Genomic DNA, 21,870 nt, shown 5'->3' on the forward strand with positions numbered 1-21,870 from the left:
GACAAATCGCAACATGTCGGTGATCTCGCATGCAGATGACTGTCTCTATCTTCCTATTCTCGCATACAGTGAGACAAAGCAGCTCGAAAAGAGAAGCTGCTCAGTAAGGCTGTGGAATTCGCATGATGCCATTCTCGCACCTATTTATATTAAATTACCTCTTCCGGTTCCCCCCTCCCGACTCGTTTCCAAGAAGTATGTGCAGGAAAAGAGGCATCGTTCAATGGAAACGTTCTGTGAACAAAACAATCCATCACAAATATAAAAAAATATCAATTATGCCTTCTTGTAAAAGCGCTGGTTGTTCTGGCATCGTGTGTGCTTTAGGCAGATGGAAATAAAATGATGTTTTGGTGCCTGAAGAAGGAGTGGCGGGGGTTGTAGAGATCCAAAAAACTCAATAAAGGCTGTTGCGTTTCGTGTAGACTCGTATCACAGCAGTCTAGTGTTTCGCGACGACTGACGACTGCTGCTTGCTGCACTCTGTAAAACATATTGCAGGGATGCACAGACGAAGTATATATATATATATATATATATATATATATATATATATATATATATATATATATACATATATAGTGCTACGGCACAATATGTGCGATCACGAAAGGCCAGCAGTGTGAAGACGACGACGACGATTTAGAAGCTAGCGCGGGCTGTTGCCTCTTGGCCAAGCGCAGCGTATTTTCCTTGTAAATATATTTGTACATAGCTTGTCGTCTGCGTCTTCCTACGTAACATATTTGGTGGAGGTGGACGTTCCCTGTACCTCGTCACGGAGCTTCGCAGTGGACGGTACGTCGAGCCTACCTTCATGGCTCCCGGCGACGCCAACCCGACTCCACCGGCTCCGACACCTGCTGCCACTTCGACGACCTACATCACCCTCTCCGCTACCCGTGATCCTGGCGTATTCTCGGCAAAAGATGGGGAAGACGTCGAGGACTGGATCAGCCTTTACGAACACGTCAGTCGCAATAACCGGTGGGACCCAACTATCATGCTCGCCAACGTCGTCTTTTACCTCGGTGACACACCTTGAGTTTGGTATCGGACGCACGACGATGAGCAGACCAGTTGGGATTCGCTTAAGCGAATATATATATATATATATATATATATATATATATATATATATATATATATATATAGAGAGAGAGAGAGAGAGAGAGAGAGAGAGAGAGAGAGAGAGAGAGAGATTCCCGTTAAGGTGCAGCTATGAAATATGGCACAAGGGTGAGGGCTGACCAAAGAGCCGCAACAAATGGTGCGATGTAATCAATGCTACGGACAATATCAAAGGGTATAAATGACACGGCTGTATAGTGGCCTAAAATTTCGCTGTAGAGTGCGTGAAACATTTGTGCAATAAAACGATCACAGTGATGCGTGCGGTCTACAATAAGGTGTTCGACGAAAATAAAAGCTATGCTACGAAGGAGTGATGTATTCATATGTGTCCCTATCAGCAGTAATACTGTTTCATCAGTGTACTTCAAAAGTAAGGGCCCGGAGACGTGCGCTGTAGAATATCTAGCATCGCAACAGCGGTGTCTCAAAAGATACTGCGCTACGATTCCTTGGGCTGTAAACACATCCTAAGCAGATTTTCTTGAAAAATTATGAAAAAATTTTGTGTGAAGTAACGGTTCTTTATCACAAACACTGCAAAATGACGAGGAACGTGCTGTGTGTGAGCTGGATGAAATTGTTTATTAATTTTGTCGTTTGTGGAGGACGGTCTACCTCTGACTACATGTACCAGAGATCACAAGTTCATCACCCATCAACACCTTACCTGTGTCCTATCCTAAACCGACTTTATCGGACATCGGTTTCCATGTAATTTCATTGATGACCAAATTCCTCACTGTATTTTAATCACGTGAAGTTTATTAGACGTTGCAAGATTTTTTGAGCACAGCTCATCTTTTTTTCCCGAAGAAAGATGAAAGCCCTGGGAACGCTCTTATCTTTTGTTGCTATTGAACTAAGGAATTTATCGGTAAGCATGAACGTGATCTGCGATCTGGACACAGTGCACAGTCGTGCGGGCGTCATCCTAAGAGCGAACAACGATGTAGACATCCTGCACCGAGTGCTGGTAGCTTCGTTCGCGCTGTGCTTTCAACGCTTTGTTCGCCCTGAAGCGAGAGGAAGCAGGAACGTCATTTCAATCCGTGCGGCTGCTGCGTTTCTTCGCTGAAACAGCGAGTTTCAGCAATCATTGAGTGAAATTGCTTCACTTTTACCTGCGCGCGCGTGTCACCGTGTTTGCTCATTTAAATCTTTACCAGTTTATACGGCCTGTAAATTAATATTCTTACTTTGTATAGCTGTTTAGTAATTGGCTATCGCAATCGATGCTGCGCCTATCGGGCGGAACTGGGACTTTTATCTACTATTCGGCAACGACCAAGATCAAGCGACCAAACGACCAAGCGCTAGCTAACTCTAACTTGCGGCGCCAAACTTTTAATAGGTGCATCACAACGACTACAATCCCGACTTCGTCGAATTTTTCGACCATGCCATCTAGATGGCAGCCTTCATTTCATTTCCCATGTCCGCCATACTTCGTCCCCACGCAGACGCATCCATTGCCTATGCTCGTGATGTTCTTGCCCATTCTCACAATGCTCGCAAAGATGCCCGTGATCGCCTATCGGCTTCACAGGTTATCAAAAATGTCGATGATCTCAGAAACCGGGAAGTGAACTTCCTTTTAGGATCACTCGACTTGCTGTGATCACCTTCAAGTCGTGTCGGCCTATGCGAAAAACTTCTCTCACGTTATGATCGCCCTTACCGTGTCACGCGCATTCACTAAAGAGACATATGAGACCACTCCGCTAAATTTTAAGTTAGCATCTGCAACAGTCACGAGTGATATAGTCGATATAGCCATAACTACACCGGGGCGGTGCTTGTGCTGCCGGCGCGTAATGTCACGGGCGGCGATCCTGCGGTCGGTGCTTGAGCGATGACGACGATGTGACTATCTGGTGTGCATGTGCTAGCACTATATACCGTTGCTGTGGTACTGCGCGCCTTGCCTTGTCAAAATGTCCTCTGTCTATACATTATCCCTCTAACATCGCTGGTGGAATTGGCGTGTAAACTCAGCATGCAACACCAGGAGCTGTATCCTCGCTGCGGACGGCACGTTGCTGCCACCACAATGACAGACCAAGCGACGTACTGTGATCATGGGCCGTTACCGGTCATTCTCTTGCGCACTTGTCATCCCCGGACATTTAACGGCAAAAGCTGCGTGGACGTCGATGAGTAGCTGGCTATGTATAAGCGCGTCAGCAACAATAGCAAGATGGACCCGAGGATAATGCTTGCGAATGTCAGCTTTGATTTTCATGACACTGCACAACTATGGTTCTAGGCACATGAGAAGGATTTGAAAAGTTGGGAAGTGTGTGAGCAGAAATTGATCCATTTGTGAAACTTCTCGGACGAGAACTAGCGGCAAAGAAAACTCGCAATTGGCGGCCAGACATCCACACGACCATGTATATCCTATATTCAGGACGTGTTGACTCTGTGCCGCAAGGTCGACAGGGACATGCGTGAAGTCGAGAGGTCGGGCACGTACTCGAAGGCATAGCCGATCATGCCTTAAACCGGTTACTGTGTAAGAATTTCTCTACAGTGGAATCGATCATCACAAAATGTCATCGCTTTGAGCTGGCAAAAAGTCATTGTATCACTCACTGTTTCGACCGACTTTTAAGTACAGTTTCCACGTTCACATGAGGAGCTTTCACCAGGGTATGTCAATCACCCCTTACAAAAAATTGTTGAAAGGTTATTGAAATGTCGTTGAACATCACAGGCTCCACTGAAAGCACGTTGTGGAATTGTTGAAACATTGAGAAAGTTGGTGACAGGTGTTGATAATTGCTCCGCGACATTCTGTGGAAACATCAATGGGGCCTTTAAATTTGAAATGTCACTGGTGTATTGCTCAAAATATCATGTATTTCAGTGTTGAAAGTAGATTGAAGCATTAATGAATATGTGTTGTCTGAAAATTGAAAGCTCATTGAAGTGGAGTTAAAATGTGTTTGTGAATATTTAGAGGCCATTGAAACATTTTTGCAGATGTGTTTAGTGTCAACATAGAAAGGCTATTGAAATGGTGTTAGGGCTGTGTTCAACTTCGTCACAAATTATGTTGAAAGCCCTCTAGACCCCCAGTGTATATTTAGCTATGTTTGAAACTGCACTTTTCTTAAAATACTGCTGAGGTATGTTGTGTTGCATATATTTATTTTTGATATCACGTTGATATGTTTGCTTTGAGAGGATACGGGCAAATTTATATACAGGCGCTTCTGTATCGCAGGCCTCGGTCACGTTGGGCTTAAAAGCATGTTAATAGATTGCCACTAATAAACCATAATGTAAAGCTGCTAGCAGTACCGTTATGCCAGTTTTTCAATTCTCAAAGAATGGTCACAAAAGAGTGCTGCACTGATGCAGAAAAGAACCATTTTTTCTCGGTGAAGTGTTTATGTGTAAGCACACATCTGTGTATATGTACAAGCATTTGTAGTTTGAGAACATTAACAGCTTAAAGCTACTCCAAAGTCGAAACATCCTGCAGCTTGATACCATAACAAAATTGAATACTGACAGATGTAGTCTGTGTGGCACTCAAGTAAAACACATTTCCCAAAATAAATGAATCCTAAAAAAACAAATACCTACATAAATAAATGTACAAGCAGAGGGACATGACAGTACATATGAACAATCAGAAAATGTACTTTCTTTCTTTATTAGGTAGCCAGCGGTACTATAACCATGACACAATTCGGTGGAGCCAGTAGCAGTCACTGAGACACTGATATGTAGGGTGGTTATCTTTCAGTTTTATGGAATTTATTAAAGCCTGGCTTTTCCAGCTAACATAATTCAAGATACAGAGTGCCAGCCATTACTTACATTACAAATCAAGACACATATTCAACTAATTAACGAAAATTCTCTTCCTAATTAATTTTTCGGAATTGTAGCCGGTAATTTTACAAGGCGTGTGCACTAAGAATGAAATTCCAGAATGACACCAGTGACGGAACACATGTCATCAAATTGGCTGTAAAGATGCACTATTGCTTCACTTACTTTTTTAATGAAAGGCACTGTTATGCATTGATGACCAAATGTAACTGGAATGTGCATGTATTTCGTCTAATATTTATGGAAAAATCTCGCCAATGGTGTCATCCTGGAAATTAATTTTAAGTGACTACATATTTCAAACTCACTGGTTACAATTTGCAAATGCAATATGTGCCGTAACATTATAGATGAATTAGTAAACCTGTGAGAATCAGTTCAATGTGTTTCCATTTGTTGTGTTAGTAATGCTCACCTCGGAATGATCGAGCTCAAGAATAAGAATTATGCTAGCTGGCACAGGCAACTAGAAAAAAAACTTTATACGCAGAAAGGAATCCTTAACTGTTTGAATGGTGCATTCCAATTTCAGCAAACATTATCACTTTTGAGACATGGCAACCGCAATAAGTGATGCCATGGGAGCAGTTTATTATGCTGTACTACTTGCTGCATGATCCATTTGTTTGGTGCCATGACAACGTCCCTGCGCAGCTTTGTCCATATCAGGCGACTTATTCACACTGATTACTTCACGTTTCTAGATGAAAAAAGAAACAGCTATTAGTGACGTACTGGAAGACACAAGAAATTATTCCTCGTGTGAGTTGCAGTTCAATTTGCTTCAGTGCCACAAAAACTAATACCCGCCGTTGTTGCTCAGTGGCTATGGTGTTGGGCTGCTGAGCACGAGGTCGCGGGATCGAATCCCGGCCACGGCGGCCGCATTTCGATGGGGGCGAAATGCGAAAACACCCGTGTGCTTAGATTTAGGTGCACGTTAAAGAACCCCAGTTGGTCAAAATTTCCGGAGTCCTCCACTACGGCGTTTTGGCACGTAAAACCCCAATTATTATTATTATTATTACAAAAACTAATGAAAGAATTCACAAAAAATCTGGTTTCATTTAAACATGAAAGGTACACCATTGGCTTTACCGGAGAGCTTTTTTTTACCTTAAGTTTAAAGCAACCTATGGGGCTCCTGCTTTGCATAGGGGACGCTGCGAAAATGGTGCTAAAAAGCGCCCTCTATCTTGAACTGGGTAGTACCAAGCTCGGTCGTCTGCTTCGGAAAGCACGTTTACAATATGGACCCGCCACTTTCTGTTATGTTGTACCACGTGTTGCAGCGAATATCGGGCACCGAAGATTTTGTCATGGGTGGCACGCTGCATAAAGGCACGAAATTATGCAGCGCCGAATACGTGTACGCCGTTCAAAAAATAAGCGCCTAAGTTTTAGAGCGGCGTATATCGCAAGTGAAGCGAGTCGTGTACGCAGTTGAACTTGAGGTAAGGTTTGCGCGCTGCTAAATTCAGGCACACAAAAGCGACGAAATGCTTGCTATCAGTGAATTCACAGCAGCGATAAGCAGACATCATGTGTACGGAAATGCTCGAGCGCAGGATAGTACGCGCCGCGATGGCAGCGGTCTTTCGACATGCCGCGAAACGGCAGGCCTCCTTTGATCTTTGTTGAGTGCATGCGGCTAGGCAAGTAGTTATGCCTTCATTGTAGCAGCTGCCACCTCTCCCTTTAACAACTGATAAATAACTGATGCAGTGCATATGAGCTCGCAGTAACGAACGTGCGAATAGCACTGCAGCGCGAGAACGTGCGCTGCTCGCTTGCTGTTACTTTAAATGACAGTGCTCGAACATCGATGTACTGCAATCAATATTACCCATTTGCTACTACTGTGGCTATGCAGGGAATATATACCGGTTTTGTCGAAAACGTCAACAGGATGAGCAACGTGGCTATTCTTCTCAGGAATTTACAGGCGTGCGTCTAGGAATGGCTACCAGCGCACGTCCTACCGCTCTACCTATCACCGGTCACCCTCTCTTTCGTACCCAAGTGATGTGACAGAATTCTCGTAATTCTCGCCACAGGTCACCTTCTCTACGTCGTCGTTCAGTGTCGCCTCTCCGGCCCGCTTCTTATGTCAAGAACGCCCACTGGGAAAACTCCCCGAAAGATGTGAGGAGAGGAAGCTCCACCCACTGGACGGGCTACCGTTCCGTCAGAGCGATCGTGGGACTTGTTGTCAGTGTTCGCAGAAGGTGTAGGCGCTCATGCTCTCGTTTACCCAGACGATCTAAATTAGACTGTTCGAGCTGACTTCCTTCCTTTTCGTCGAGCGCCCAACGCTATTGTTCGTCTAATCGTGCAGTGTATTCGCGTCTCCATCGATGTAATTTATTACCATATTGTTTTTACGGTATGTCGTGAGTGTACCTACGAACTCATCTGAGGGTGAGAGTACTGCGTGCACTTCTACTTGTTGTTGCCAGCGCCTCATACAACTGGACGCCGCGGCCTTTTCTCTCCCTAACCACGAAGAACGCATTCTCTTCGTACCCCTCTCCGCCTATATTTTTTGGCCATCCAGAAAGGAGGAGATTATAAGCGTCAACGCCAACTGAATTGCGGATGACGACGTACTTATTCGGCCATACCCTTTCTCCAACAATTCTGATCACCCCTGGCCTGTCAATTTCGCTGTTGACACTCATCCCGTTGCAAATGTCACCATTTCGACAGTGCCACTTCAGTCAAGAGCACCGCCAAGTAGTGATTCTTCCACTCTATTGTCGGCAACCATAAGGTCGAACCTGACGCTTGTCCAGAGTCAAGGTGTCTCCTCCGCATTGAGTTTCTTGTTCGACGTCAGTGTGCCCGTACCCACTATGACTACCAGCGCTGCTCACAACATAAAGAATAATAGCTCATTGTTCACCGGCGCCCATACCGGATGTATCTTACAGAGCGCAAAATGATCATCAAAAAGGTATTACACATGCTTCGACAAAATATCATACGTCCTTCCTCGAGTTGCTGGGCCTCCTTAGTTGTTGTAATGCAGAAGAATGACGGTTTAGTGCGATTTCGCGTCGATTACCGTGCGCTGAAAAAAATCCCGCCCGAAAATATTTACCCCGTGCCGCGGGTCGACGATGCAATACATTACCTACATGGTGCCTAATATTTTTCTAGCATTGACCTTTGATCAGGCGATTGGCTAATACCGATGTCGGAATACCACAAAGAAAAACGGCCTTCAACGTGATGCCTCTTGGACTGTGCAATGCGCCGGACACCTCCAAATGCACGATCGACCATGTCTTGCGTGGTTTGAAATAACCTGTCTGTGCTATCTAAACAACATTGTAGTGTTTTGAAAGACGGTATAACAACATTTGGAACGTCGTCCTGAAGTTCCTAGCTGTCTTGAAAGCGCTGGCCTTACAGCACAGCACAAAAACATGCAGTTTCGCCAGCAAGGCCATCAAAGTTCAGGGGCACTTAGCAAAAATGTGTTCGGCCGGACCCTAAGAAGATTGCCGCCGTCCTCGAATTTCTCCATCCGCTGCGCGGAAAAGACCTCCCGCAGTTTTTCCGGACTTTCTTCTTACTTACGGCGCTTACTATGCAACTTCGCTGCGCTTCCGTCCCCGCTCCATCAACTCCTCACAATTAACGCGTCGTTCGTTTGTTCCAACGAAGGTGAGCGTGCTTTGCTGGCTAGGAAACATGCCGTGACTCCGCACCCGGCGCTGTGCCGCTTCGATCCGAGCGCGCCTGTCATCCTTCACAATGACGCCAGCAGTCGTGGTCTCGGTGCCGTTCTCCTTCAACGTGATTACACCGTCCGCGAACGAGTAATTGTTTACGCTAATCGTATTCTGACTGGTAGTGAATCGTAGTTCCCTTGTTGTCTGGGCAGTGCACAGTTTTCACCCATATCTTCACGGCCGCTATATCACAGTCGTTACGGACCGTAACCCACAGATAGATTTCATCGCTAAGGAAGCTATCGGGCAGACTTAGTGCTTGGATACTTCGCTTAAACTAGCACGATTGGATCTGGCCCACCGGGCTGGAAAGAACCACCAAGACGCCGTCTCTCTATCACACTACCCTCTGGTGAGGGGTGCGACTGTTTTCACAACAAATCCGTGCAGGGGCGGAGCCTCGCCTCGATGACGTATCACCATTTCTTTTTTTTCTTCTGTTTGGCGGCGTGGTCGGTGTGCGGCGCTTCAGTTCGGATCATCTCACTCCAGGTGAGCGAGAAGTTGGCGCGCGTATCATATTTGCGGCGTGCATTGTTTTGTTTCACAGGGAATGCAACGATGAGCGAGCCTGACCGACAGAAGGTGATCGAAAAGTACCTACGAGCGTTACATCATCATGAAGACGGCTGCTCCCATGGCTACCTGAAGTCAGACGATGAGCGTAAGCTTTTTGAGAGGTCCTTGGCTGCCGTCAACGAGAGGTATGCTGTGCGGACATCAAGAGACCAGAACAAGCCGTCTAAATGTAAGTAGTATCGACTGCTTCTTAATGTTTCGCTCTGCGTATAGATTTATCATTGTAAAACGAAGTAGTAATTTTAACCAGGGACTCAACCTGGCAGAACGACTTGTTTTCAGTTGCTGTTAGTGCGCAACACTAGACAATTGATTCATCTTGATTCTCCTTTTTGAAGATGGGGTTATATATTGTTCTGGTTACCGGTTCAGAGTTCTTCTAGCACCTATTTAATTCGGTTTGAGTGGAGTATTGTTCTGGTTACCGCGACATTACCCGATTTTCAGAAATTCAGATAAACGTAAAATTAACAACTGTTGTTTTTTTGTTTTCAGTCATGATTACAACCGCGCACGCAAAGTAATCACGGATACAAAAAATGAAAGGTCTGCCCCTGTGCTCTTTACATATTTGATTTGAATTCAAGACAGAGCTGCGCTTCGGCGTTTGTTTTGGATGCATCTGCGTTTTTTTTTTTTTGAACATTGAAAAAGCACTCGCGCGCAACATGAGACACTATCTGCGGTGGGGCTGTACTCCATGTCGTGACACGGCCGTGTGTGCCATTCGTGGTCCTGCTAGAAGTTTGAATTGGATGTCTAGAGCAAGGCATGGGCCTGATGTTGAACTCTGCTTATGAGCTGAAGCTCCAGCGTCGAGCTTTTGCCGTGTTATTTGCCGTGCCACGACGTTCAAACACTGTTGGAGGCTAGGCGCTTATTTCAAGTCACCTTCCGTAAGTTGGCTGAATCTGTGCCGCAGAGTTCTGACCTTCACATTCGGGGCTCACCGACAAAGGGATGCTCGTCTCTGAAGGCTCTTCCAAAGAGAAGGCGCTATAGTGTGCTGTCACTCAGCCATTGATTCGTTGATTCTTCACAGGAGGGTTGGCTCGGGCTGCTAGGAAAGGGTCAGGGGAAAACGTTAGAGATTGCCACTCGGTGTTTTGTTTTTCATTTTTTTAAGGAGTTTGAGTTTGACAAGGCATTTGAAGTCCTTGTCGCCTCAGAGTATTGGAAAAACGAAAAACTCCGCAGTTTACAAAACTTTACAAAACTCAATTTTGGCCATGCATAACTTGAGCTTGAGCAGAGTGTTTTAAATATGTGTAAATATGTTTTAGAATGTTTGGAGCTGTTAAGATTAATATGCTATGGTTGATACTAGACTCCAATATAGTCATGTAATTGCAACATTGGCCACTGCTGTGTATGTGTAGAAATACTGCCTTTATGTTTCGTGTCGGGGACTCAAGTCATTGATTCTATAAAACTACCTTTTAAGGCTTGTGCTTTTAATGTATGTGTATAAAACTGCTTGTAATGTTGCATCCCTTCTGTACTTTCATGAAAGTGCTTGCTTTTATGCTTTCCTTTTAACATTTTAATATGGCAGCTATTGTATATGAAAACATGTTATTACATTTTTGTCTGGTGTTTACTTCAAGAAATGTTCAGTAGTGTGCTTGTAATATACATCGACTGTGAATAAAGCACATCTGAGAAAATGCCTAATGTGCACCAAGAGTTTATTTTGAAAATGTGAAGTATGGTGACCTGCACAGTAGAGCAATTTCGCCAAGTGTACTTCAACAGTTGTGACTGGAATTAGAGGCTGGGCAAACTGGCCATTTTGGAGGGCAATTATAACTACCCTTTCAGCGAAATGTTTTAGGTATACATACTAATACTAGTGACTTGAGGGAGCTGTTTCATTATCCAGACTTGAAACATTTTTCAATGGCACCCTATGGGGATGGGGATATAAAAAGCGGGTTAGGAACAGGAATGCACAAGAAAATGGGCAATCGTTTAAACTTGGCATTTATCAGCTAGTATTTTTCAAGTAGTCTCAACATGTACTTTAGTATCGTGGAACTCGAAACAGTCAATGTTGAGCTGTCTAGTTTTTGCCCATCATGTAACGAAAACATGCGACCTGATGTATGGTGCATCAGTCGTTAGTATGGTGCGTACTACATAGCCGTTCTACAGAAAGGGGAAAAGTCTCATGAACCCTTTTTGCTCCTTGTAGGTTCATTCACTTTTTCTCGTACACCTCCTTCGGCCAGTCAGTGGTGCTTGAATCCTGTAAATTAAATAAAGTATATTTATTTCTGGTGTTCTTACAAGCATGTTAAAAGACACACAGGTCAACAGTAATATCATGCGGCTCTGGTAAGTACAAACAACAACAGTGACATGCTTCCATAGTTCACACCAGGCATGTAGCCAGGATTTTGTTTGGCTTGCAACTACTGAATGAGGGGGGGGGGGGGGCGGAGGGGAAAACGCCACAGGTGGGGGAGGTGGTAAAGGACATCCCAGCAAAACTGATGATTTCTTGGGGGACTGGGCCAATCCAACCAGCGGCTATGAGCCTGGTACACAGCCATAATGGTCTTTTCCTAAATCTATTCATTTACTAGGACCAACCTGAGGGCCCTGAAAGGGGCATTGTATAAGGGAAAATAAGTTAAAAACAGCTGTCGCGAAGTATCCTGTTTACACTTCTTGCACACAATCTTTGAGTTGGAACGCTGCTGGATATCTGCATGGGAGTGAAGTGTTTGCAAGCGCATCCATGTAACATACCTGGTCTTTTTCTCCCTGAGTCTTGTTGTAGTACTCCATTCCGAACTAGCAGACTGACTGTTTCCTTCACAACTCGAAATGGCACATTCCCCAGAGAGATTTGACATCCGCAGTGGATTTTGGAGAAGGTGACATTGGCTAAAAATAAACAATAAAGGCGATTTAATGACGGCGCCTAGTTTTATGTATGGCAGAGGCAATAACGAATCTGGCTTTAGTTTTTTTTTTTTATGGGCAGCAAATAAACCTTAAGATCTGCATGCTTCTGGCTAGAAATTCTGGCTCTCCTCAGCCATAATAATAATAATTATTATTATTAATAACCCAGACTTTTTTGTGTGGTCATAAGTAATAACTTGCAAGCAGCGCCAAAAAACCAACATGTTACAGTTTGGTTGGGCCTGGGGATTCTAATATAAGACGACAAAAAAACTTGACGCTGACGATTCAGCCTCTCGTATACAGAGTTCAATATCAGGCCTATGCCTTGTAGCAGGACCATGGATGGCACAGACGGCCGTGTCACGACATGGAGTACAGCTATGGTGGCCGTTCTAGCCACATAATACAGCCCCACCGAAATTCGTGTCCCCTGTTGCGCACGATTGCTTTCTCAGTATTAAAAAAAGCGCTGATGCATACAAAACAAACGCCCAAGCGCAGCTCTGTCTTGAATTCAAATCAAATATATAAAGAGCACAGGGTCAGACCTTTCATTTTTTGAATTCGTGGTTACCTTGCGCGCGCGGTTGTAATCATGATTCAAACCCGATAAATAACAGTTGTTAATTTTACATTTATCAGAATTTCTGAAGATCAGGTCATGTCGCCGTAACCAGAACAATACTCCACTCAAACCGAATTGAATCGGTGCTAGGGGAACTCTGAACCGGTAACCAGAACAATATTAACCCTATTTTCAAAAAGGCGAATCAAGATGAATCAATTGTCTAGTGTTGCGCACTAACAGCAACTGAAAACAAGTCGTTCTGCCAGGTTGGGTCCCTGGTTAAAATTACTAGTGCATTTTACAATGTTAAATCTACACGCAGAGCGAAACATTAAGAAGGAGTCGATACATCCTTACATTTAGACGGCTTGTTCAGGTCTCCTGATGTCCGCACAGCTTACCTCTCGTTGACGGCAGCCAAGGACCTCTCAAAAAGCTTATCGTCCGACTTCAGGTAGTCATGGGAGAGAGGCTCGCTCATAGTTGCAGTACGCGCATTCACCAGCGAAACAAACCGCGCGCCGACATTTCACTCCACTGAAGCGCCGCACACCGACCGCGCCGCCAAACAGAGGGAAAAAAAGAAGAAAATGGTGACACGTCATTGAGGCGAGGCTCCGCCCGTGCGCGGATTTGTTGTGACAACAGTCGCACCGTCTGGTGAGCCATGACGACTCAGCATCGCTTCTTCATGCTATCGTACATCCCGAGTTCTCTTGATCGGCTTTAACCAACACATCGCCGGATGGACAAAGACCTGACACAGCAGTTGTCATTGTGTCCCACCAACGTGTCGACCCATACTGCCGAACTTTATCTAACGTATGGAAGGTTCTACATCATCAATTCAAGCTTTCCGATGTGGTTTTACATCGCTACATTTATGTTCTTGATGGCAACAAATGGATCCCGATAACACCGCATTCTTTGCAACTTGAGGTACTGGAAGTTTTTCACAATCATTCCATCGCCAGTCATGTAGGTTACCACAAGACATACAACAGAATGCGAAGTCGCTGCTGCAATCGCCAGATGTTGCGAAGTAGGCCGCATCGTGCGTTCATTGTCAAAGCCACAAACGACCGACCACAACTCGTTCTCGCTTTCTGCAACCTCTTTTTTGTCTCATCTGGCTTTTCGAAGTCGTTAGAATAGACTTGTACAATTCTCTTCTCACTTCCTTAAATTGCAATCGTTGGATTGTGACGGCCGCTGACGAACTAACACGCTACGCGGAGACAGCTTCTCTACAATCTAGACTGTCGCTGGAGTCGCCGATTTCTTTCGACAAAACATTTTTTACACAATGGAGCTCCACGGGTTCGGCTCAGCGACCTCGCAATCTTTTTCTACGTTCCATCCTTAGGGAAATTCGCTAGGAGATTTTAGGTTATTATCCGCAGACCAACTGCTTGACGGAGCGTTTTCATTGTACCCTCTCACGCATGATTGCAATGTGCTATCCGCCCCGAGCGCACGAACTACAATTCTGCGTTCGTGGCATTCGCGTATAAGACGGTTACGCAACGTACCGCCGAATTTTTCCCGTTGTCCTCCTCTATGTCCGCTCACCAAGTTTAGTTCTAGATGCATGGTTCCTTTTGAATCCTGTACCCCCAACAGCTCCTTTCGCAAAACAATTTTTGTCTCGCCTCGCGGACTGCCTCGTGCACTTTAACAGCGGCATCTCCTGGGATGTTCGGACGTCTCCTTACGACTCGAATCACCACGCAGTGACTTTTTCTCCTTGGAACAAAGTTCTTCTTTCGACACCTGTGCGCGTTTCGGGCTTATGCTAGAAATTCCTCACTAGATTTATTGAACCCCACACGTTCACTGGGCATACATAGCCTGTTAATTACCACGTCTCGTCCCTTAGACAGTGCATGTCTCTTGTTTCAAACCATATACTCGACGCATTTCATAATACCCCGGCGTGGCCAGGCGGCCGCTTCGACAACGAGAAGGAATTACTGTGAGAGCAGCGCATGCCTTATTTCCATCTTCATTGTCTCTATGAAATCATCCGTTGTACATGTTCCTCATATGTATACATCAACATCAGCTGCACAACTTGACCTGCAGCAAGAGTTCTGTAGGAATAAAGCGGTTCCCTATTATATATTGTCACGCTGTAGTGATGGTGACTAATACAGGTGTAAAACTGTAAATGACAAAACTGACTTTTTATTGGACGAACTTGACCCCACAAAAGCAAGTTACACTCAAAGTGCAAGGAGAGCGGCGAGCACGGTCGGCGATCGTGGAATATGTGATCTGCCGGTCAAGTGCGTCGGTTTTTGTACAAGAGCTATCGAACGTTCCAGAGTGCCCGCATGTCTTCCAGTATGTCATACACCATTCGCGTCGCGCATAGATGCAATCAGATTACACCAGGTTCGGCGACAACAGACAGCGGGTAGAACCATCGATAACATTCCAGAGACATCCGATCCATGTAGACGCGTCCAGCGCTGGGTGATAACATTTGCTAGACGTTGAAAAGCGCTCTCACGAAAAAGATAAACGAGTCCACGTGTCAGTGCCCCACTTTCAAAAAGCATCGTCCCGATGCCGCAAGCATAACAGGAAAGCGAAAAACAAGAGGACACTTATCAAAGAAAGCCCAAAGCAACATAATCCTAAAAAGAAAAGAAAGCCCGAAGGTCAGCTACGAAAAGTGCCGAAGTTCATTAGCGCTTGTACAAAGACTTAAGTCGCACAACGTGGACTATTTCAGGTCTTGAGCGGCCCCGCTGCGGTAGCGAACTGCCATCTGGTACGACCTCATAGTCGAGTGCGCCAATGCGTCGGATTATCTTGTAGGGTAATAGCGGCGTAAAAACTTCTCGCTAAGCCTTCGTCGTCGTATTGGGTTTCAAACCCAAACACCGTTGCCAGGCTGGTTCTTGATCCGAAAGCTGGCGAGCTGTAGGGCTTCTTCGGCGTGGCGGAGATAGGCGGCGATGTCAAGATTCCCTTCGTCGGTGACTCGCGGCAGCACGGCGTCGACAGTCGTCGTTGGGTTCCTGCCGTAAACCAGCTTAAACGGTCGGATCAGTGTTGTTTCTTTCACCGTCGTGTTGTAAGCGAAGGTTCTGTTCGACAGGATGGCATCCCAGGTCTGGTGTTCGACGTCGACCTAGATAGCTAGCTTGTCGGCGAGGGTGTTATTCAGGCTTGGTAAGACCATTCGTCTGCGGCTGGTAGGCATTTGTGCTCCTAAGGCTTGTGTGGCTGTATTCCAGAATCGGTTCGATGAGGTCTGCTGTAAAGTCAGTTCCTCTGTCGGTGATGAGGACTTCTTGGGCGCCATGTCGCAGCAGAATATTGTCGACGAAGAATCTGGCCTCTTTGGCTGCGCTAACTTTCGGCAGAGTTTTCATTTCAGCGAGGCAGGTGAAGTAGTCCGCCGCCACGACGATCCAGTTATTTCCGGATGTTGACGCCGGAAAGGGTCCCACGATGTCCATTCCGATTTCGGTAAATGGTCGGCAAGGTGGCTCGCTCGGCTGTAGTAATCCAGCTGGCCTTGTCGGTGGTGTCATGCGTCGCTGACGGTCTCGGCATGTCTTCACGTAAGGGGCGACGTTGGCAGTCAGGGGCGGACAGCAATACCTTTCCTGCATCCTCGATAGCGTCCGGAAAAAATCCGAGGTGACTAGCGGTCGGATCGTCATGCAGAGCGTGCATTACTTGTAGACGCAGCGCCGAGGTAACAACAAAAACGTAGCTGGCGCGGACTGGTGGGAAGTGCTTCTTTACTAGTATGTTGGTTTTAAGTGAGAATGAAGAGAATCCTGGCATAGATGCCCTAAGGACAATGTCGGTGTTCCCTCCCAAATAATCGATGAGGCCTTTTAGCTCCAGGTATGCTCGTAGTTGTACAGCGAAGTCTTCCGCGCTTGTTATTCCAAGGAAGGGGTCGCCGTCCTCGTAATGTTGCGGCGGCGGGTCAATGGGGACGCTTGTTAGGCACTTGGCATCAGTGTTTTCGTCCGGATTTCTAGATTACAGCGATATCACATTCATGCAGTCAGGCTCTACCGCACCAGCCGTCCTGAAGCGTCCTTTAAGTTCGGTAGCCAGCACAATGCGTGATGGGCGCTGACGACTTTGAATGGCCTGCCTAATAGGTAAGGGCGGAATTATGCTGTAGCCCAAGTGATGGCGAGGCATTCCTTTTCAGTCGTAGAATAACTGCCTTCCGCTCTCCACAGCGACTGGCTAGCGTAGGTTATCACCCCCTCATGACTCGGACGGCACCGGGGCCTAGGCTACTGGCGTCAGTGTGGATTTCAGCTTCGGCGTACTCGTTCAAGTGTGCAGGTACAGGCGGCGACTGCATGCGTCGTTTGAGTTCTTGAAATGCGTCGGCCTGCGGCGTTTTCCACTTGAACTCCACATCACATTCGGTTAGATGTGTCAGCTGCTCAGCGATCCGTGGAAAGTCATTGACAAAGCGCGTGTAGTAGGCACACATATCAAGGAGTGTACGCATTACCTTCTTGTTGATGGGCCGCCTCAGCGCTGACTCCAGATTTGCTGATGACGAGGCCTAGGAACATTGATGAAGAAAAACTGGTTCTGGGGTTTGTAGATTTCACAAAAGCATTTGATTGTGTCAATCATTCACTTACGGAACTCCTACGTTATGGCTGCCACGGGGAGGCTGCATCCCTCATCACATGTTATCTAGAACACCGCAAGCAAAGGGTCGGTAATAATGGTGAACTCTCTGGTCTACTGCCCGTTTCTTGTGGCGTGCCACAAGGCAGTATTTTGGGCCCTTTACTCTTTAATTAATATATTAATGATATCATTAGTGTGAGAGGAAGAAGAAGACGCCGGAGTGCGCGGACGAATTCTATTCGGCTCTTGTTTCTACCAATGTTTTCGTGGCGATTTTTCACGATTTCAAGGAAATATTTGTGCAACACGGCTTTGTGAAGTTGCACGGACCCTGTGGACACTTTCCTGGACCCTGTGAGCGTTTACCTCTACCATCTACAGCGGTTTTGCCATCGTTTTTATTTGCCTTGTTTTTATTTGCTGCTATACGGACTAACGTGATTATCCTAGCTGCGGTACCACCAAAAGATTGGGAACAGAATACAGCACGCTTCGCGTCGATTCTTGGCGTCACCATACAAAAAAAAGACCTCGATGAAGCCCGTGCCAGCGAAACCTGTTGGTCTGCACTCGCAATGGAGAGGGTTGAGGGATCAACCTCACTGGTGCCCTATTTCATATTCCTTTCGCTACTGCCATACTGGGCGCCGCCCGCAGTGCCAAAGTACTGTAGGTTGTAGCACCCAAAACGATTTTGTTTAAGAAGTTTTTGTTGAGGTAATAATATGACTTTGAATCCTCAATTCTGGAATTGAAGTGCTTCCTCTATAAGTACTAATTAGGTGATTATTAAGGATATGGTTGTTACTTACCTGCCACATTTTTCACGCTACCGAGTTCCTAGTAATCACAGACACATAACTTCATAGAATATCCGGAAATCTATCCTTACAAAATTCACGTTTTTTTTTAATTCTGTGCAGCTGACACAGGCACTGTACTTATGACATGAAGTCACACAATAACAACAGTTTTCTGAAACTTTCGAGGGTAAGAAGAAAAGCGTGAAACATAACGGCAGGTTTCGCAGCGGCTTCTCGGAGCGAGCGGGAGAGGGGAAGTAAAAGCGAGCTGAACATCGCGGCGCCCGCGACTATATACAGCCTGTCGAGTAATACGCCGCCAAACTCTTCGGCCGCACCGAGTCTGAAGACGATCCAGAGAATCCCATACGCGACTTTTCACGGCCGCACTTATGCAACGCCGCTCTCAACAAACGCTTCGCCGTAAATGAGAGCGCCGGGCGCACTCGTTGAACGCCCTCTTACTGCTTTCTCTGTTCGTCTTCGCTGCGCGTTCTGAACGGAAGAGGGACCCAAGAGCCTCAACGCCTTACTGTATGTTTAGCGACTCCTGCTTCCAGCATGCACGCACGGCACACCCCACATGGAACATTCCGCTAAGGCGAATAGTTTAACGACCATTTTAGGAATTAAATTTGGTTAGCCCGCACATTCGTGCAATGATTTCATGGGGTGTTAATAGAGCTGCAGCCGACAATTCTGCGGCGCAACGCATCGGGTACATGAGCTCGGGCTACTGGATACCGGAGCATTCTTTGCCATTTGCGCCCAGTCAAGCCGGCGGAAAGAAGGGTGTCTTCAGGCGTATGACACCCCCCCCCCCTCCCGCTGGCCCCTTGCACCCGGGGCCCATGGCCCCCCGGCCCCCCGCCCCCCCTGTTGCTACGCCATTGTTCATGCCCTAAACCTTTCGTCCGGCTGCCCCGTGGAAGCTACAACAAACTGGCGACGAGGTAAACCATTACTCTGCTTCCTACGTGCCCTTGCCGTACTTCTGCTCCTCCTCCTGCTTCCGGCATGCAAGACGCCGCAACTACATCTCCTCAGCCTTTGTTCTCGGTGCCTGGCATGGCGTTCGTACCCCCCATGCCGCCTTTCCTGCCAGTACCCCGTACTCCTGCTGTACCGTGGCTCACATGCAAACGGTACTTTTGTACGTTTCTCGAGGCAACCGGAGGCGAGGCACTACAAGACGAGAGGAAGAAGGCCATATTACTGAGTAACTTATGCTTCGAGGGGAAACGTCTCTACTATGACCTCGCGTCGCAAACGGACCAGACCGCCGCTACGTTCGAAGACATTATTCGCATCTTCGACTAGCACTACGAAGAAAGCTCCAATCCCCTGGTGCACCGCATTATCTTCCGGGACAGGATGCAACTACCTGGAGAAACATTTCAGGACTTCGTCACCGCGCTACAAAGGCTAGCGCCTGCTTGTGCGTTCGGCGCTTGGCACGACGAGTCTCTTCGCGACCAAATCCTCCAAGGCGTCGCATCAAAAAGAGCACGAGAACGGCTACTCTACGAAGGAGCGTCCCTCACGCTCAGGAAGGCCCAGGAAATCGGACGAACCGTACAACAAGTTCACAAGGAACTTGAAGTCTTCGACAGCTCGTCCGTTCAGCGCGTCTCGACGCAACGCCAAGATGGCGTCGACAGCCATCACCTTCCTCGCACGGGCGCGCAAGATGGCGGTTCCCGCCACCCTTCTCCCTCGACCCGGCGGCTTCAATATGGCGCTCGGCTGCATGGCGGAAAGTCGCGACCTGGGGAGGCCGGCCAACATGGCGCGCGGCCTGAACTCCGCGAAGCCAGTCGAGACATTGCAGGCCATTGCTACCGATGTGGTTCACCTCACCACATCGCATCTGATCCAGGCTGTCCAGCCAAGCATGTTTTCTGCCGTGCGTGCGGAAAACTAGGCCATTTCGCTTCGGTTTGCCGTTCGAGGAACCGAAAGCATCGGCAGTCCCCTGCTCGTACGCAGCTTGATTTCGCTACATGCCAACAGGTGTCAGGAGTTCCAGCTGACCCAAGCGTTCAGTTTCCGTCTCTCCCGCACAACGCTCCCTCGGAGTTCGCCCAGCCGTACTCAGGACAATCGGGACTTGTAAAGGACATAAGCCACGACGTTCATCTTCGAGCTTCAATGCAACCAATCTCGGCGAAACTGCGTCCTCAACCTCGGCTTCTCCGTGAGCAAGCCTGCGCTGCAAACGGTATTTCGCCGCTGGAAAACAAAGTTCAGTCAGTTGTTGAGGCACCGCAGCCAACTGACAAGAAGTCGCTGCATTGATTTCTTGGTGTCACGCGATACTACGATAAACTCATCCCGCAGTACGATAAATTGGTTGAGCCGCTTAGGAAACTGCTAAAGCAAGCACAACCGTTTGTCTGGGATCAGGATACCGAGTATAGCTTCCAGACTATTAAGGAGGTAATTGCATGCGAATTCGGCTCTTACGCCAAAAGTGTTAAGACGTACGTGGACCGTCGTCGTGCATCAAAATGCCCTCAATTTCGTCCAGGAGATCTTGTCCGAGTACGCAACTCGAGAAAGTCTGATCCTAAATACTCGGGACCATTTAAGATTTACCCTAGGGCAAGTCGCAATACTTTCACGCTTCAAAATGGCGAACGATGGAGTGCATCCAAACTTGTGAAATACCCTGTACTACAGGATTTTATTGGAAAATTCACTGAAAAGAGTCACTCCAGAGACTACCCGTCCCTTGATGATTGTCTCCCAACTTTTCTTCCAGTTACTACTGGTATAGAGCATACATTACGTTCCTTGTAGCGTAATCGTGCAGTACGCACATCATTACTACGGTGCTGACCGCCATACTAATTTGTCTTTCATGCCAAAATGTTTTTAACATTAAAAGTCGTTACCATTCTTAGGGGGGGGGACTATGGAGTTTAAAGTGCTTTTACGCACAATGCCAAATCCACGACAGCCACAGAGACTGTCTCGAGTCATGCTCAGGGCGAATGAGCCACCCATCAGTGCTGTCCCAGGGGGCACACAGATGTTTGCGCTGTCTACTTTTGTACTCTGAATTTTTTTTCATATATGATAGGTGTGCAACGCTGCATCTCATCGTCTTCCCAAGACGAGTACTGAAACTGCAGAACTGGAGTGCAATAGTTCATATTCAATTTTCATGTTGTGCGTTTTTCTTAAATGGGGAAGCCAAAGATATCATTTTCTATTGTGTAAACAGGTCACCACTAATCATGTCTGTTGCAGTGCTAACATGTGATCTTTGACTCGTGACTTACTTATGTTGCGAGGAGAGCGAGTACAGCATTTTTCTTTTCAAGGGAGAGGTGATGTGGTATCCTGTGTTAGCTTCTGGTTCCGGTTTTGGGTCGTCGACGTCAGGGCGCCACTCAGCGCCAAACGCTGTAAGTTGCCTCCTGTTTCCCCTCGGAGAAATAAAAGAGCATTCTTCGTCTGGTCCCCGACTGCAGCAGTCCGGCTTTATCTTGCGGCGCTGCGCGCCCCGGTTGTTTAGGCCTTATGCCGTAAACCTTTCATCCGGCCGCCCCGTCGAAGCTACAACAGGCTTGGATTGAGTTACACATAAAAAATAAGAATTATAATATAAAATAAGAATAATAAAAAAGGCAGGAACCATTCGGAC

At 46.8% G+C, this 21,870-nt stretch overlaps 1 long non-coding RNA gene across 1 annotated transcript in view; it reads left to right on the forward strand.

The window, feature by feature from the left end:
* Positions 1-21,870, forward strand: part of LOC135902857 (uncharacterized) — a 49,423-nt gene that overhangs the window by 12,601 nt on the left and 14,952 nt on the right. The window lies entirely within an intron of this gene.

Source organism: Dermacentor albipictus, chromosome 1 (genome assembly GCF_038994185.2).
Source record: "Dermacentor albipictus isolate Rhodes 1998 colony chromosome 1, USDA_Dalb.pri_finalv2, whole genome shotgun sequence".
Taxonomy (NCBI): Eukaryota; Metazoa; Arthropoda; class Arachnida; order Ixodida; family Ixodidae; genus Dermacentor; species Dermacentor albipictus.